General features: G+C 41.2%; 1 pseudogene; it reads right to left on the bottom strand.

Moving 5' to 3' along the window:
* Window positions 1–6,644: 6,644 nt before the first annotated feature.
* Window positions 6,645–15,290, bottom strand: part of LOC138297398 (clathrin coat assembly protein AP180-like) — a 273,071-nt pseudogene continuing 264,425 nt past the window's right edge.

Consider the following 15,290-nt stretch of genomic DNA (forward strand, 5'->3'; position numbering starts at 1 on the left):
CGGTCGTTACGCGGGACGTATGTCCGGCCGCAGCTCCTTTACCAGTCCCCAAAACTACTATCCAAGAGGCAGAGGTGCTTGGTACGGAGATCAAGACTCCACCGTCTACCCCACGCGACCTAGAGGGGGTCGACCCCGCTTCCGCAGGGGTCATCGCAGGGGACAACAAGGAGCTATTCAAGACTCAAGTTTCATAGGTGAGCATTATTCATTTTTCCAAGGTCAAACTTGGGGGCAGAATTGCATCTTGCTTAGCAAATTGGAAACGGATATCCAGAGATCCATGGGTTCTCCAAACAGTAGAGGGATTTTGACTGGATTTTGTCAGTACCCCCAAACAACTCTCCCCCCCCTTCACTAATGTGTTTTTCCCAAGCAAATCAAGATTTTATAGACAAAGAAGTGCAAGCTCTCTTAGACAAAGGAGCCGTACAATTTGCTTCCCCTCATCCTTTCGGTTTCCTCAGCCCTACTTTTGTAGTAGACAAAAAGGGAGGAGGTCACCGCTTAGTCTTAAACCTAAAGGATTTCAACCACTGGATTCTGTACAGACATTTCAAGATGGAGGGTATCCACATGTTAAGGGACATCCTGTTAGAAGGGGATTGGATGATGCGTCTAGATCTAAAAGATGCCTATTTGTTGATTCCAATTTTTCCTCCCCACAGACGATTTCTACAATTTCAGTGGAAGGGTCAATGCCTGGAGTTCCTGGCATTCCCATTCGGTCTATCGTCAGCCCCTTGGTGCTTCATGAAGCTACTGAGACCAGTGATGGAATGTCCCAGAACCAAGGGTATCAGATTGATTATATATCTGGACGATATTCTGCTGATGGCTCAGTCCCCTCAAGTCCTAGTCTCGCACTTGGATTGGACCATCAGTCTCCTACAGGATTTAGGTTTTCTGATTAATGTACAGAAGTCATTGTTGAAACCCACACAGATAATAGAGTTTCTGGGCTTCCAGATAAATTCCACGTTATGTCAACTTCTCCTTCCATCTCAGAAGATACGCAACATCAAGAGAGAATTGAGATCGGTTTTAACCTGTCAGACCGTATCATTGAGGAATATAGCCAGAATAGTGGGCTTATTAGCTTCATCTATTCAGGCGATATTCCCGGCACCCATACATTATCGGACACTTCAGAGGCTCAAGATCAGACATTTACAATAGGGTCTGAGTTACTCAGAACAAATCCCATTGACTACCGAAGTAAGATCGGAGTTTCAATGGTGGCTTCATCATATGGAAGCTTGGAATGGCAGAGCGATTTTCGGCTCTCGCCCGGAGGTAGTGATAGAATCCGATGCCAGCAGATGGGGTTGGGGAGCTCGTTGCAACTCCCTAGTGACGGGGGGCAGATGGTCAGAATGAGAACAATCCCTTCACATCAATTGTCTGGAACTTCTAGCGGGTTCATTTGCCATAAAGAGTCTCTCCCCGCAGAAAACAGATTGTTGCATACTATTACGGATGGACAATATATCGGCAGTGAGTTATGTCAACAAACTGGGAGGCACGAAGTCCAGAATCCTGGCGGAGATTGCCAAGGATTTCTGGCATTATTGCCTATCTCAACGTCTAGTAGTCATAGCGGAATACCTGCCTGGGGCCAGAATATCATAACAGACTGGAACTCCAGATACCTATCAGACTCCAGCGATTGGAAGTTAGATCCACGGATTTTTGCTCAGATAGTCAAGGAATGGGGCAATTGCGAAGTGGACCTGTTTGCATCACGTCTCAATTGCCAATTTCAAAAATTTTACAGTTGGCGTCCAGACCCTTATGCATTAAAGACAGATGCCTTTCTTCAGGACTGGTCCCAGTTTCGAGGCTATGCGTTCCCTACTTTTCTGATGATTGCCAGAGTTCTGTCTCATGTGCGGAGACAGAAAACAGAGGTTGTTCTGGTGACTCCGTTTTGGAGAGCACAGCCTTGGTTCCCCAGTGCTCTGCATTTAGCCTGTGCCTCTCCTCTTCTGATTCCTCCTTGTCCGAATCTTCTCTTGAGTCCAGAGGGCCTTCAACATCCTCTGATCTTGACAGGGAAGTTAACACTTCTGGTCTGGCTAATTTCAGGTCGAGATGGAATAGTCGAGATGGAATACCCCAGATGTTTCGCAACAAGCTGCGGAGTTCATTAAACAGGCCTGGGCCAGTAGTACCCATAAGAGATATAATTCAGCCTGGCGCAGATGGTCTAGTTGGTGTGATGGAAGGGGTGCCAATCCAGCGCAAGCACATATTGGCTTGATTGTTAACTTTCTAGCAGAACTATCTAGCTCGGGTTTGGCTTATCGGACGGTCAATAATTTTAGATCTGCCATTTCAGCTGGACATTCGCAGTTAGAAGGTAAGCCCATTGGAGAACATCCATTAATTTGCAAGCTTTTGAGGGGTATACGTCTTTCTAAACCCACTCAACCTAAATATACTGTTTTATGGGATGTTAATATTATTTTTAAATTCCTTGATTCTTGGCCTGCCAACAGATATTTGTCTCGCAAACAACTTTCAGCTAAGCTAACCATGCTGTTATGCCTTGTCTCTTGCAAAAGAGTATCGGACGTCAGAGCCTTAGATTTAGCAGGTAGAACTTTTTCACCAGAAGGAGTCTCCTTTTCGGTGACAAGAAGAACTAAAACAAATTGCAGGTCAGTATCCTATCCAGTTTATACGGAAAATTCGAAATTATGTGTTGTTCAGTGTTTAAAGGATTATGAAGTTGTCACAGAAGAATTTCGACAGGATGAGAAAGGTTAATTGTTAATTGCTCTGCAAAAACCTTTTAAACCAGTTTCCTCAGCTACTTTAGGTAGATGGATGAGATGGTTGATGAGTGAAGCAGGTATTGATACCTCCTTTTTCGGGGCCCATTCTGCTAGAGGGGCTATGGCTTCAAAATCATTTGCCTTAGGTTCTCGTTTAGAGGACATAATGAAAGCTGCAGATTGGTCTTCAGAAAATACTTTTCGTAAGTTTTATCATAAACTTGTATTGGATGTAGCTAGTGTGGTGATGGAACAGCTTTGAACTAGCATAATCGGAGCCTCCGGTCCTGACATATTATAAAAAGAATTCTAGCTATTGCGTCAAGAATTTTCAATTCTATTAAGGACACCCTAGGATATCCCTCCCTTGTTATATATATGGAATATTTATTATCAATTATTGTACATATCTGATGATATATTGTTATATAACCCTCCCATTATTTTCAATTATAAAGTTTGAGATAAGGTATACTTTATGAGATATTACATGCCTGTTTATTGTTACAGCTTCTGATCAGAAGAACACCTGAAATTTGCAACCTCAAGAAAGTTGGGTTATAATGTTCTAACCAGTTGTTTCTCCGGCATGGAGCCTTCCAAGTTTCGGTTCTTCAGTATGGAGAAGAAGTTCATGACTCCGGATTACGGGATGGCGTAAGAAGTTTGATTTCAAGTTGATTTTATCTGTTTTGAACAAAGAAAGAGGAAGTGACTTCATAGGTCAAAGGACTCATAGCAGAGGACATGGACGGTGATTGGACCATGTGACAGGATGTTAGGTATCCTGGGTGTTGTAGTTTTTTCTGTTACTTGTATTTGATTGGCTGCTGTTTAAGTCAGTAAAGAAAGAGAAAGCATAATCCTCGCCTCCGTGTCCTTAATAGAATTTAAAATTCTTGACGCAATAGCTAGAATTTTTTTTACTCCAGCCCCTATTTGGACCTTGTAAGTCTCCAAAACATCTAGTGGAGATGTGTTTATCAATAAAGGAGACTATTCAAATTTCCCATTTGGGTTTTCTCCAGTCAGGTAAACACAGGGAATTTAAGTATGAAGACTGGTTACAGAAATTGTGTGTGATATAAGTTGAAATAATTTGGCACACCTTGTTTAGGTGTTAACAAATTATTGGCTCTGGCTGTCAGATAAGGGAACTTAGGGGCATATTTATACTTGTTTTGACAGAACTTGTGTCTTTTTTTAATTTTATTTTAAGCAAATTTGGTGCAAAACTAACTCCATATTTATACTTTGGCGCTAGACCCATCTAGAACCAAATTTATGGAGTAAGTCATTTTTTGGACATGGAAACCTACCTTGCGTTAATGTGATGCAAGGTAGGCGTTCCCGTACAAAAAATGGCTCTATGGCCTCAGTGCTATATTTATCCCCCCATGCTAAAATCAGGCATGGGGGGAGGAGGGGTCAAATAATGGTGCAAAGCTTGCTTGCTTTGCACCATTATTTAATGCCTGGGTCAGGGAAGGTGTTAGGAGACCTGAGGGCCTATTTCCATGGTGGGGCATCATGGAATAAGCCCACAGGTGCCGACCCCAGGGACACCCCAACCAACACCAGAGGGACAGCAGAGGATGGGGGACCCCATCCCAGGTAAGTATAGGTAAGTACAGGTAATCTTTTTTTTTTTTTTTTTTTGTAAGTGCTACGGCCATGCCAAGGGAACCCTGTTCCCCTCTTCTGGCCAGTGGGGTGGTGGGCATGACTCCTGTCTTTTCTAATACAGAAGTAATGTGGTATGGATGGTTTTGCGTCAGAAAATGACTCTAGGCTGGTCAGTGTTATTTTTATTTTTTTAACTCTAACCTGCCTAACGTCATTTTTTGGTGCAAAACCCCCTTCTCCCATACCACCAGCCCTACCTGGCTAACGTCATATATATTTTTTTTTTACGCTAACCTACCGTTTGCACCAGCTTGCGCACCATTGCATAAATATGGTGCCCGGATGGTGCTCAGAAACTGTGCAAGCCGGTGCTAAACTGCGAACTGCGTTAGTGCAGTTTTGCACCAAAAAGTATAAATATGCCCCTAACAACGTCTGACAGACTTTTCTTTAATGAAGCATTGACTTGAAATATAAGGAATATGACTACCACTAATCTCTCACAGCTTGATTAGCTTTTACAGATATTTTTATCTCCTGTGGGGCAAGAATAAGAGAAATACATATTATGTATGAAAACCTACGTTTAAGGGTTGATCATATTGATTACTGGTATATTAAGACCATTAAATTAACAGCATAGTTCATAGTTTAAATGCCAAAACAAGAACCATTTATTGGTGAAATACCACGTTTCTCCATAATACATGTTGACACCTAATCTGCAATTTACCTTGCCACTTTTTTCACAACTTACAAAATCACTGTTGAAAAAAGAAAATACTCAAGTTGTGACAATTTTTTCCAAAATATAAAACAAAAGAAACTTAATCACAATATCAAATTAAAGACAAGAAGTTTATTTACTTTGTTCATTGTGTTTATTGCATCTCAAAGGGCACACATGCACTGGGGATTCCAAACAAAATACAAAGGAAAGCCATTTTGAAATGTACTTTGTATAATTTTCCCCGATTACAGTGTATGTTTATCCCCACAGTAAATCCAGAAACAACCACTTATCTTATGGTACCATACATCAATTACATAGTTAATTTGAAAGACTTACAGAAGGTGAATGTCTTTCTAACCCGATATGCTTTCACAAACAGCTGCAAAGCCACTTTTCAACACTGATAAACAGTGACTTCATTTGAATGCATCAAAAACTTAAGCCAAGACACCAGCGTAAAGACTATGAACAATGAAAATGCGATCACAAATGTAAAAAATAAATTATTATGTAATAGTGTTTACAGAAGAACTTGATGTAGACAGAGGGAATATACTTCCTGCACATTTTGAGAATAATAGACTAAACAAACAAACTAGCAAATTAACAAAGATGAACACAAAACAACGTAAAAAATAAATTGCCAACTTATCGAGATGGTCTGACGAAAGGTGATCCAAAAAAGTCTGTTTTCAAGAATGTAAATCCCTCAAAATGACAGACACATTTGGCTTCTTTTTTTGCTTCACTGTGCTAAACAGTTTACCTGGGGTCAAGCCCATAAAACTGACACATATGCTGATCCATGTACAAAAAATTAAATGTATAATTAAAATATACAATTTAAATAAAATAGTGATAAATAAGAATTTCTTTCCGATATGATGTTCATGCTTGTTACAGTAGCCTCAAAGAGCTGTGTGTGTGTCATGGAAGATTGCATTTTTTAAATATTAATTTAAATTATAAATATTTCTTAGCATATACAGTACCACAAAAATAAAACAATTTCCACAACAACGCAAGTTCCCATGAATGGAAAAGTAGCCCACACAAAAGAACAGACCTTTGTATATACGGAGAGGGTTCGCCTTGCTACTCGATATGATAATCACACCATGTACGTTTTTGTAGCAAATACACAGGTAAAACGCAAATGCTGTGGTTTGTCAAAAAGGTATATACATAAAAGCCTCCAAAACACAGACACGTTACTCCGAGTGGATCACCAAAAACAGTTGCATCATCTGCCCTCAAAAGTTTAGAAAACACTAGAAGGCATCAATAACATACATCCATTGTTTAAACTGTAAGACACAGAAGGAACCCATTTTCACAAAAATGGAGGTAAGAGTAGGGATAACAGCTAAGGTAGTACACATTCCTAATGTTCACTTTCACAGCTGTGCTACAACTTTCAGAAGTAAAATTAGGTCTGAAGAAGCACTGGGTTTGGTAGTGGTGGCTCATTTCAAACTGAGCTTAAATAGGTCACTGGTAGGCTTCAAACTCTCACATTCCCATCACAAAAGTGCAACTGTAAGGAGAAAACACAACAGTTAGAACTGCACTCACACCAATTTCCTCAGTGATTTCCACATTTTGTTTGTCCATTTTAAATCAGAAACATGACATTGTTCACCAGGTCACTTTCTGGGATCATAAATTGTAACATTTTAGTTTTTTTTTTTTTTTAGAGTCGGCAGCAATTGTAATATTCTGATTTATTAATTAAAAGGGCCACCAGTAAACGAGGTCACAATACATCTCAAAATCAAAGTATACTCCATGAAACAAAGCAACATTCTACAATGTGTACTGCTGATGATTGGTAAAGACCAGACTTGGTAAAGTGAGCTGTCTTTTTACTCTATAGTGAATGGCTACTTTAAATTATAAATTCCAAGAAGAAATCTTCTCCCTCATGATGATGGGGGTGAATTACACCACTGGGTTCCCTTTTGAACAATACTTCCTCCATAAATTGGAGAGATTTTCCCTTACCACCTATCGCAAGTCAAGCCACTAGTCTTTACTAAATAATCTTCTAGGCATAAAAACTAAATACAATAAATGTCAAATGTATTCAGAAGTCGAGAAGTTAAAGCTCAGTACTGTGTTTACATGCAAGGAAAGTGAGTATAATTATGAGTTAAATTGTTAACCATCCAACTTAATGATCTAGGCTCATGCTAATGATATAGGTCTCTTGTAGGATTAAGTTGCTTGTGCACAGCATACAAACCCAACAGTTCTGTGGTGACTTCATACCAATGATAGCACACAGAGCACAAGGGTCCACGTGATCCCTAAATAGGCGAGGCAGAGGGAAAGCTGCTACAAGCAGCCAATGACACATCAATCATGATTTAAACATGGAGCACTGCAGCTTAGGCTACCTAAGCGGAAAACAATGGAGAGTAAAGCGACAGAATATATCAAAATAAGAGAACATGCATTGGCAAAGCCAACAGGTTTTGCCTATTGTGCGAGTCATGCTGTTTTTTTTTTTTTTTTTTACTTTAAGAAATATTGCACTGCAGCTCAACTGCTCTCCAATATGTAAAACAAAAACTGAAAGTCAACATGATTCGCATAGGCGGAACCTATAGGCTTTGCCAATGCTTGTTACCTTTTACCACACTGATTACAGTGGGGTTAGTGCTATATAAATGCCACAATGCAATACATTTGCATTAATTTTTTAGCTGCACATCAGATGTTTACCCTTCCACCAGTTTGCTTCTGTAATCCTCTTTGTGATTAAATGAAAGGAGAAATAACTTTGGTGTGATAACTGGCTCTCTAAAAATCGCAAACTCGAGAACTGGAAAAATGCCTAATTAGGACATGGAATGGCCTTTTTATTACTCACAAGTACTGGCACAAATGTTGAGAAACACATGGTGGCATGGCAAATCACCAAAATTGTGATAATCTTGTGCAAATAAGGAAAACGTTACTTACCCAGTAAGTGGCATGTAGTGCTGTAGATTCACATGCGTTGCATAAGTCCACAATCTAGTGTTGGACTACGAGTTGTTTTTCTTCTAAGAATGTTTTCGAGTCACAAGACCGAGTGACTCCTCCTCTCGGTGACAGTGCTCATGGGCAATGTGTCCTTTGTTAGATTGTTTTCCCGCAGGAGGGTGAAGTAAAGAGTATGGAAAATGTCACTTACCCGGTGTACATCTGTTCGTGGCATGTAGTGCTGCAGATTCACATGATCTGCATAGCTTTTCCGACATCTAGTGTTGGGCTCCGAGTGTCACAAGTTGTTTTTCTTCTAAGAAGTCTTTTTGGAGTCACAGGATCGAGTGACTCCTCCTCTCGGTTACAGTGCGCATGGGCATCGACTCCATGTTAGATTGCTTTCCTGCAGAGGGTAAGGTAGGAGTGATAGAGTATAAAGAAAAGAGATGTCCATGCTAAATTTAAACATATATATATATATATATATATATATATATATCTACATCTACATATGTATAAATGTTAACTCAAATGACTACAGGCTGCCGGGGAGGTAGGAGGGTGCATGTGAATCTGCAGCAGAACATGCCACAAACAGATGGGGCAAGTGACATTTGCCGTCCGATGGCATGTGTAGCTGCAGATACACATGCTGTGCATAGACTACAAAGCAGTTAGTCATTCCATAAAAGCGGTGGTTAGTCTGTAGGAGTCAGAGGTGTTTTAAATAATGTTCTGAGTAGAGCTTGACCCACTGTGGCTTGCTGTGTTGTTAAAAAACCTACACAATAGTGTTTAGTAAATGTATGTGGTGTTGACCAAGTAGCTGCTTTACATATTCCAGCCATTGGTATGTTTCCTAAAAAAGCCATTGTATCGCCTTTCTTCCTTGTGGAATGTGCTTTAGGAGTAACTAAGAGTTGTCTTTTGGCTTTAACGTAGCATGTTGTCCATACGGATCAGAACCACTTTATGGGAGAGTTGTGGCAGAAATGCTTTGAGCGCTAGAAAGACTGCTAATAACTCCAAGTAGTTGATGTGATAAGTTTGTGAAATGGGATCTTATCTGCCTTGTATTCTAAGGTAGTTGAGGTGATGTATCTGTAGTGAGAGTGATTTGAGGCACAGGGTCTTGAAAGGGCAGCCCTTTCGAAAGGTTGGTGGGATTCTACCATTGCAGAAAGGGGTAAGTCTCTCAGTCCAGCAACACTAGATCCTAAAAATGACCCTGTGACTGAGACCATTGATGAGACAGACACTGCTGTAATGATGCATGTGTAGTCTGGCATGAAGAACTATGGCAGCGCAGGAAGCCATCATCCCTAATAGCTGCATCAACAGTCTGACTGTGTAAATATGGTTCTCCTTTAATTGAGACAGAAGAGTTTGCAAAGCTTGAAGCCATGCTGGGATTGGATATGTCAACCTTGAATGAGTATTGAGAATTGCTCCCAGATAAGGCTGTATCTGTGAGGGTTAGAGATAGGATTTGAGAAAGTTGATTGTGTAGAAGGTTTCCTGTGTACCGAGTATGCTTCTGACATTGTTGGATGATACTGGTTTTGATGAGCCAATTGCCCAAATATGAGAAAACGTGAATATGTTGTCTTCTGAGGAACGCAGCCACTACTGCTAAGCATTTTGTGAATATGTTGGGATCGGTTGTTACCCTGAATGGTGGAACCTTGAATTGATTATGTTTTCCCGAAAAGACAAATCAGAGATATTTGTGATGTGCTGGATGTATGGGAATGTGAAAATAAGCATCTTTGAGATCTAATGCTGTCATGTAATTTCTATGCTGTAATACGGGAAAAACATCTTGCAGAGTGACCGTATGAAAATGCTCTGAAGGTATGTATAGGTTAAGAGGTTAGAGGTCCAGAATTGGTTTAATGAGCCGTATTTCTTTGGTGTGAGGAAGTTTAGGGAATATACTCCTAACTCTTGTTGAGATAGGGGAACTAGTTCTATAGCCCCTTTGAGATTAAGGCATTGTACCTCTTTTAAGAGAATGAGATCATTGCGTGAGTTTGTGAACATGAGAGGGGATATTTGGTGGAGTGGAAATTAGTTCTAGACTATAACCATGTTGGATAATTGACTGAACTCATTGATCTGTGATGATACTGAAACATTGAGGACAGATATTTGCTAGTCTTCCCCCCAGCGGAGAGGTGTGTGCTGTTGTGATTTGTAAGAAGTCACTGTCTTGTATTTGAGGCAAAATGTCTAGAGGTGGACGCCTTACCTCTGCCTCTTATTTGCGCCCCTGTAAGAGCCTCTGAAGGAACCTCTATTGTACCTTGTTTGGTTTGGGAGGTGGAAGGCTCGTTAGATGACTTGAAATCTCCCCTAAATGTTGGCCTACAAAAAGCACCCCTAGTTGGTTTAGTTACTAAGCCCCCCATTACTTTAGCTGTTTGAGTCTTTTTTCAGCTTGTCAATAGTGGTATCAACCTCTGGGCCAAATAAGTGTTCTTCATCGAAAGGCATGTTGACAATTGCCTTTGTATTTCTGGCTTGAAGCCTGAGCACTTCAACCAAGCATGCCTTCTTATGAGAACACTGGTGTTAACACAATGTTCTGCTGTATCTGCTGCATCAATGGCACATCAGATTAAATTGTTTGAGATGGCCCCCCCTTTGGGACTATCTCCGGACCTCTTTTTGATGTTGTTGTGGATGATACTGGAGCAGTTCCTCCATTTCTTCCCAATGAGCCCTGTCATACCTTACTAGGAGTGCCTGAGAATTTGCAATTCTCCAGTGATTTGCAGCTTGAGCACCAACCCTTTTGCCCACTGCGTCCAGTCTTTTTTTTTTTGCTCTCCTTATCAGTAAGAGGAGCATCTCCTCTGGACTGACTTGGCACGCTTTTGTGCAGCACTTACGATTAGAGTCTGGTGGTAGTTGTGATTTTAGAAATGTTGGATCTGAGGGTGCAGCTCTGTATTTTTTTTACTCGACCCTTGGTGTAATCACTCTTGACCTAACAGGTTCTTTGAGGATCTCGGTGGCATGTCTAAGCATACGTGGCAGCATGGGTAGGAACTGACTCTTTATGGGTGTTAATGAAAGTGTCAAAGAGGAAATCCTCTTTGCTAGGGTCAGTGTGCATATGTACATTATGATATACCGTTGCACTTGCAATAACTTGGTTGTATGCTGTTGTTTCATCAGAGGGTGAAGGCCTGGAGTATAAAACAGCGACATTGGAGAGTATGGGATCTGGATCATATAAATGCCATGGATGTAGATCTTGTGGAACATAACCTAAGTCATCTCTATGAGGTGATGATTACCCTTATGGAGAGAATTGTGGCTGTATGAAAGATGTAGGAAATTGTGGTGATGGTGGAGTAGGAGGAAGTACAGGAGAGTGAGGTGGAGAAGGCTGAGGTTGATCTGGAGCCTTGTCTTTGTCCTTGGAGACTTTTTTTTTTTTTTAGGAGGAGGAGCAGTGTCCAATGTTTCTTGAAAGGTAGGGTCTCCTTTTAATTGGAACAGGCGGAGAAGCAATTATTTTCCTTGTTCCTATTTGTATATGAATTTTGCGCTGACGAGCGTCCATGACTTCCAAAATGGGGTCCACTTGCGAAGTCCCTTCAGCTGAAATTGTGGAGTCTTCTGTAAGCATAATTTTCGATTCTGAAATTTTCGGCATTGGAGTTATTCGGACCGAAGGTGTCGGCTCCGAAGCTGATGTTGAAAGGTTCCTATTCAGGGCCTAAGTGCTCGAATTGAAAGCTTGACTCGATCCCGATATTGGTTGGGATGCTGTTGAGTCTTTGGTCAGTGCCGAAGACACCTTGGTCTTTGCAACTTTCAGTGCTGAACCGTAGGGTGGGGCATCTGAATATAATTTTCAGATCCTACCATGGGCCGAAGGCAGTGGTGGACCGATGACCAGCTTGGAAGTCTTTTTCAACATCTTTATGTGCAAAGATGGGGTGTTGTACTCACATACTATGTTGCTGGAATTGACTGGCTCTCGATGTCAGAATCTTCATCCAAGTTGGAGTCTCGGGTAGAGAGGGCTGCCTGATGTTCAGTTTCTTCCTGTGCATGTTCCTCTCCGAAGATGTCAGGAGTGTTGCCTAGTGTCTTGGAAGTCATCTCCAATGACGCGCTCTTCAGTCCTGGAGTCTTTTTCGATCAGGCGTCGCAGGTCTCTTCTTTATGTTCCGGGGACAAGCACAAGTTACACATCAAGTGTTGATCTGTGTATGGCAACTTGGAAGGCATTGAGGACAGAACCTAAATGGAGTTCGTCCCATTAGCCCAGCATTTTTTGGCAGCAAATTAACAGAGTAGGCCCAAGAAGGGTTTGAACGCCATTAGGGGCGTTGAACCGACCCCGACGCTGAAAATCAGATTGATTAGTTAAAGTGTGGAAATTTGCTATCAAAATACTATACCGTTGGCGAAAAAATGACGGAAAGGAAAGTTCGAAAGATCGAACCGAGAGGAAACACGTTCAAACCAGACAGTGAAGAGAAAAAAAATCTAACAAAAGGACTCAATGCCCATGCGCACGATCACCAAGAGGAAGAGTCAAAAGATTCTTCGAAGAAAAACAACTTGTAACACTCCGAGCCCAATACTAGATGGGATACTTATGCAAAGCATATGTATCTACAGCCACACATGCCATCGAACAATAAATTACTGAAGTACACCATGGTGACAGGCTTTCTAGTATTTGCTGAAATTCAACTTACGGGCAGAGAAGTAGATGCAATTTTAAGGAGAACAATGCACTGGTCTCAATCTAAGATAAACCACCTCTTTCCCCTCCACATACAAAATTGGAGACAATGGGCATGCGCAGGTGGAAGTAACAGACAGTGTTAGTACTAAAAAGTGCCTTCTGTCTGCTTGAAGTTGGGTAGGTGTTCGTGTGTTGCACATGATAGTTTTTGAATAGGACGTGGTGTACGGGCCGAAATGTTGGGTAGGTTGCACGAATAGAGTGGTGCAAGAGTATATAGCGCTAGGAAGAGCTGCTGCATGCTCCTGCTTCTTCATATTTAAGGTATAGCCTATCAATCCAGGTATAAGGTATACTCACCAATGCCAGGCTTAAGGTATGGTCTCCAATTCTAGTCTCCTAGCTACCCGTCACTTCAGCAAAGTTTACTCTAAAAAAGCTGATCTCCATGAAGTGCTCACAATATGGAATGCATGATGAATATAACTTTAGAAAGCATACATGTGCAGATAACTATTTTGTTATTTCCAAACTCTATTTTACTTGTTTTATTCATGTCGGAACGATGACAAAGATTCCAGTTGACTTGCTGGGTTCGAACCTGCGAGCAAAATGTTAAATCCAGCACTTGTAATGGATGCAACAGTCAACTGCACCACTATATAAGGCTTCATTTATGGGGTTTTCTCACTACAGAAAAACCAATAGGTTATTTTGCATTAGCATAGTAAAGGTGTGACTGAAGCAAACACAAAATAAAACAAATAAAAAATAACTTCCACTAGCAGTGACAAAGAAAGCAAAAAAAAGGAGTCATAAGAAAGACAGTAAAACAAAAACAGCAGATGACTCAGCATCCAAAGACATTAACTGAAATCTTTCCAAACGGCGCTGCCAATGTTTTCAAAAGCAAATCAGATGTTTTGACTCCTAAAATAGGTTTACTCACTGATTTCACAGACACTAGAGGTAACACACTGTACACATTCACCCCCCCCCTTACAACTTAAAAAACTGCCAAACAGTTGTACATTCTCATAGCGGTTCTGAAAAGAATTACATGAAAGTCTCGTGGAAGACTCTCCATCTTCTTGGCTCAGTAGGACAGAAGTGTAATGGATGACGGCAGGAAGGAAGTTTCTGGATGAGGGTCACTTTGCGCAGTGCGCACAAAGTGTTGTAGTTTTTACGGAAACCCAAGATATCGGTGCTGTAGGTCCAGTTCAGTTACGAAGAAGATATTTAATACTGCAATAATATTTAAATATATTCAATAAAATGAAAAAGCAAATCTGGCAGTTGTAAAATAAACAAAACTTTGTTTGGAACAATAAAGGAACTCGTGCCTTCACATTTAAATGGCCGGAAAAGCAAGTATGGCAAAGCATAAAAGAAGCTAGAGTAAGGGTTAGATCAGCCAACCTGGAAGCTGGGAAACAGAGTTTGAGTCCCCCAGGAGGCACAACATCTATTGTTTCTGTGCAAATTGCTTAATCGCGCCATGTCTGTAAAGAGCTCCAACTCATTCGTGCAACGTGTAAAATAGCAAATCAAGTAAGAAAATAAATAAACAAAGGTTCGTTTGTTACAATACAGAAACTCGTGTCTTCACATTTAAAGGGCCAGAAAAGCAAGTAAGGCGAGGCAGAAAAGAAACTAGCTGTGAGGTTCAGAGAGGGCGACCTGGAAGATGGAGAACAGGGTTCAAGTCTCCGATGGGAGGCACAACATCCATTGTTCTGTGTAATCATTTAATCTCTCCAGGTTTGAGGTATTTGTAAAATAGTAAATCAATTAAGAAAAAATTCTAGCAAAGGCCATGGAAACAGTAGTCCCCAAAAGTGGATGTAAACCGTACTTGGGCCTCAGGACACTCATAAGAGCAAACACAATGAGGAAGAGCAGGAAATAGTATGCCACAGCCAACAGAAATTGAGGAAAAGTAAGTGGCAAGCACAGGAACCAATGAAAAGCAAGTAAAGCAAGGGGGCGGCATGTATACCCCTTTTAAGATATATAACAACAAAGGATTTCACAAACACAGCGCAAACACTGTGCAGCTGAAAGCTAAAAACCAGAGCAATGCCCTACGTAGGAATACACTGAACATTAGGCAAGCAAGTTAATAATCCTCAACCATCAGCAGAATAGATGAAAAAGAAAACCAACACCCTTGTACAGAAAGGGGTCATGCCTGTGCATGAAATTCACAGCCGCACAGCACCTAATGTCAATCAATTAATCAATCAGTGTATTTGTAGAGCGCACTACCACCCGTGAGAGTCTCAAGGCACTGAGGGGGGCAGGGTGAGTGGGTGCTGCTACTGCTCAAATAGCCAGGTTTTGAGCTGCTTCCTGAAAATCAGCAGGTCTTCGGTCTGTCGCAGGGGCAAAGGAAGGGTGTTCCAGGTCTTGGCGGCTAGGTGGGAGAAGGATCTGCCTCAGGTAGTTGCTCTCCGGATGC

The sequence above is a fragment of the Pleurodeles waltl genome, chromosome 1_1 (genome assembly GCF_031143425.1).
Source record: "Pleurodeles waltl isolate 20211129_DDA chromosome 1_1, aPleWal1.hap1.20221129, whole genome shotgun sequence".
Lineage (NCBI taxonomy): Eukaryota > Metazoa > Chordata > Amphibia > Caudata > Salamandridae > Pleurodeles > Pleurodeles waltl.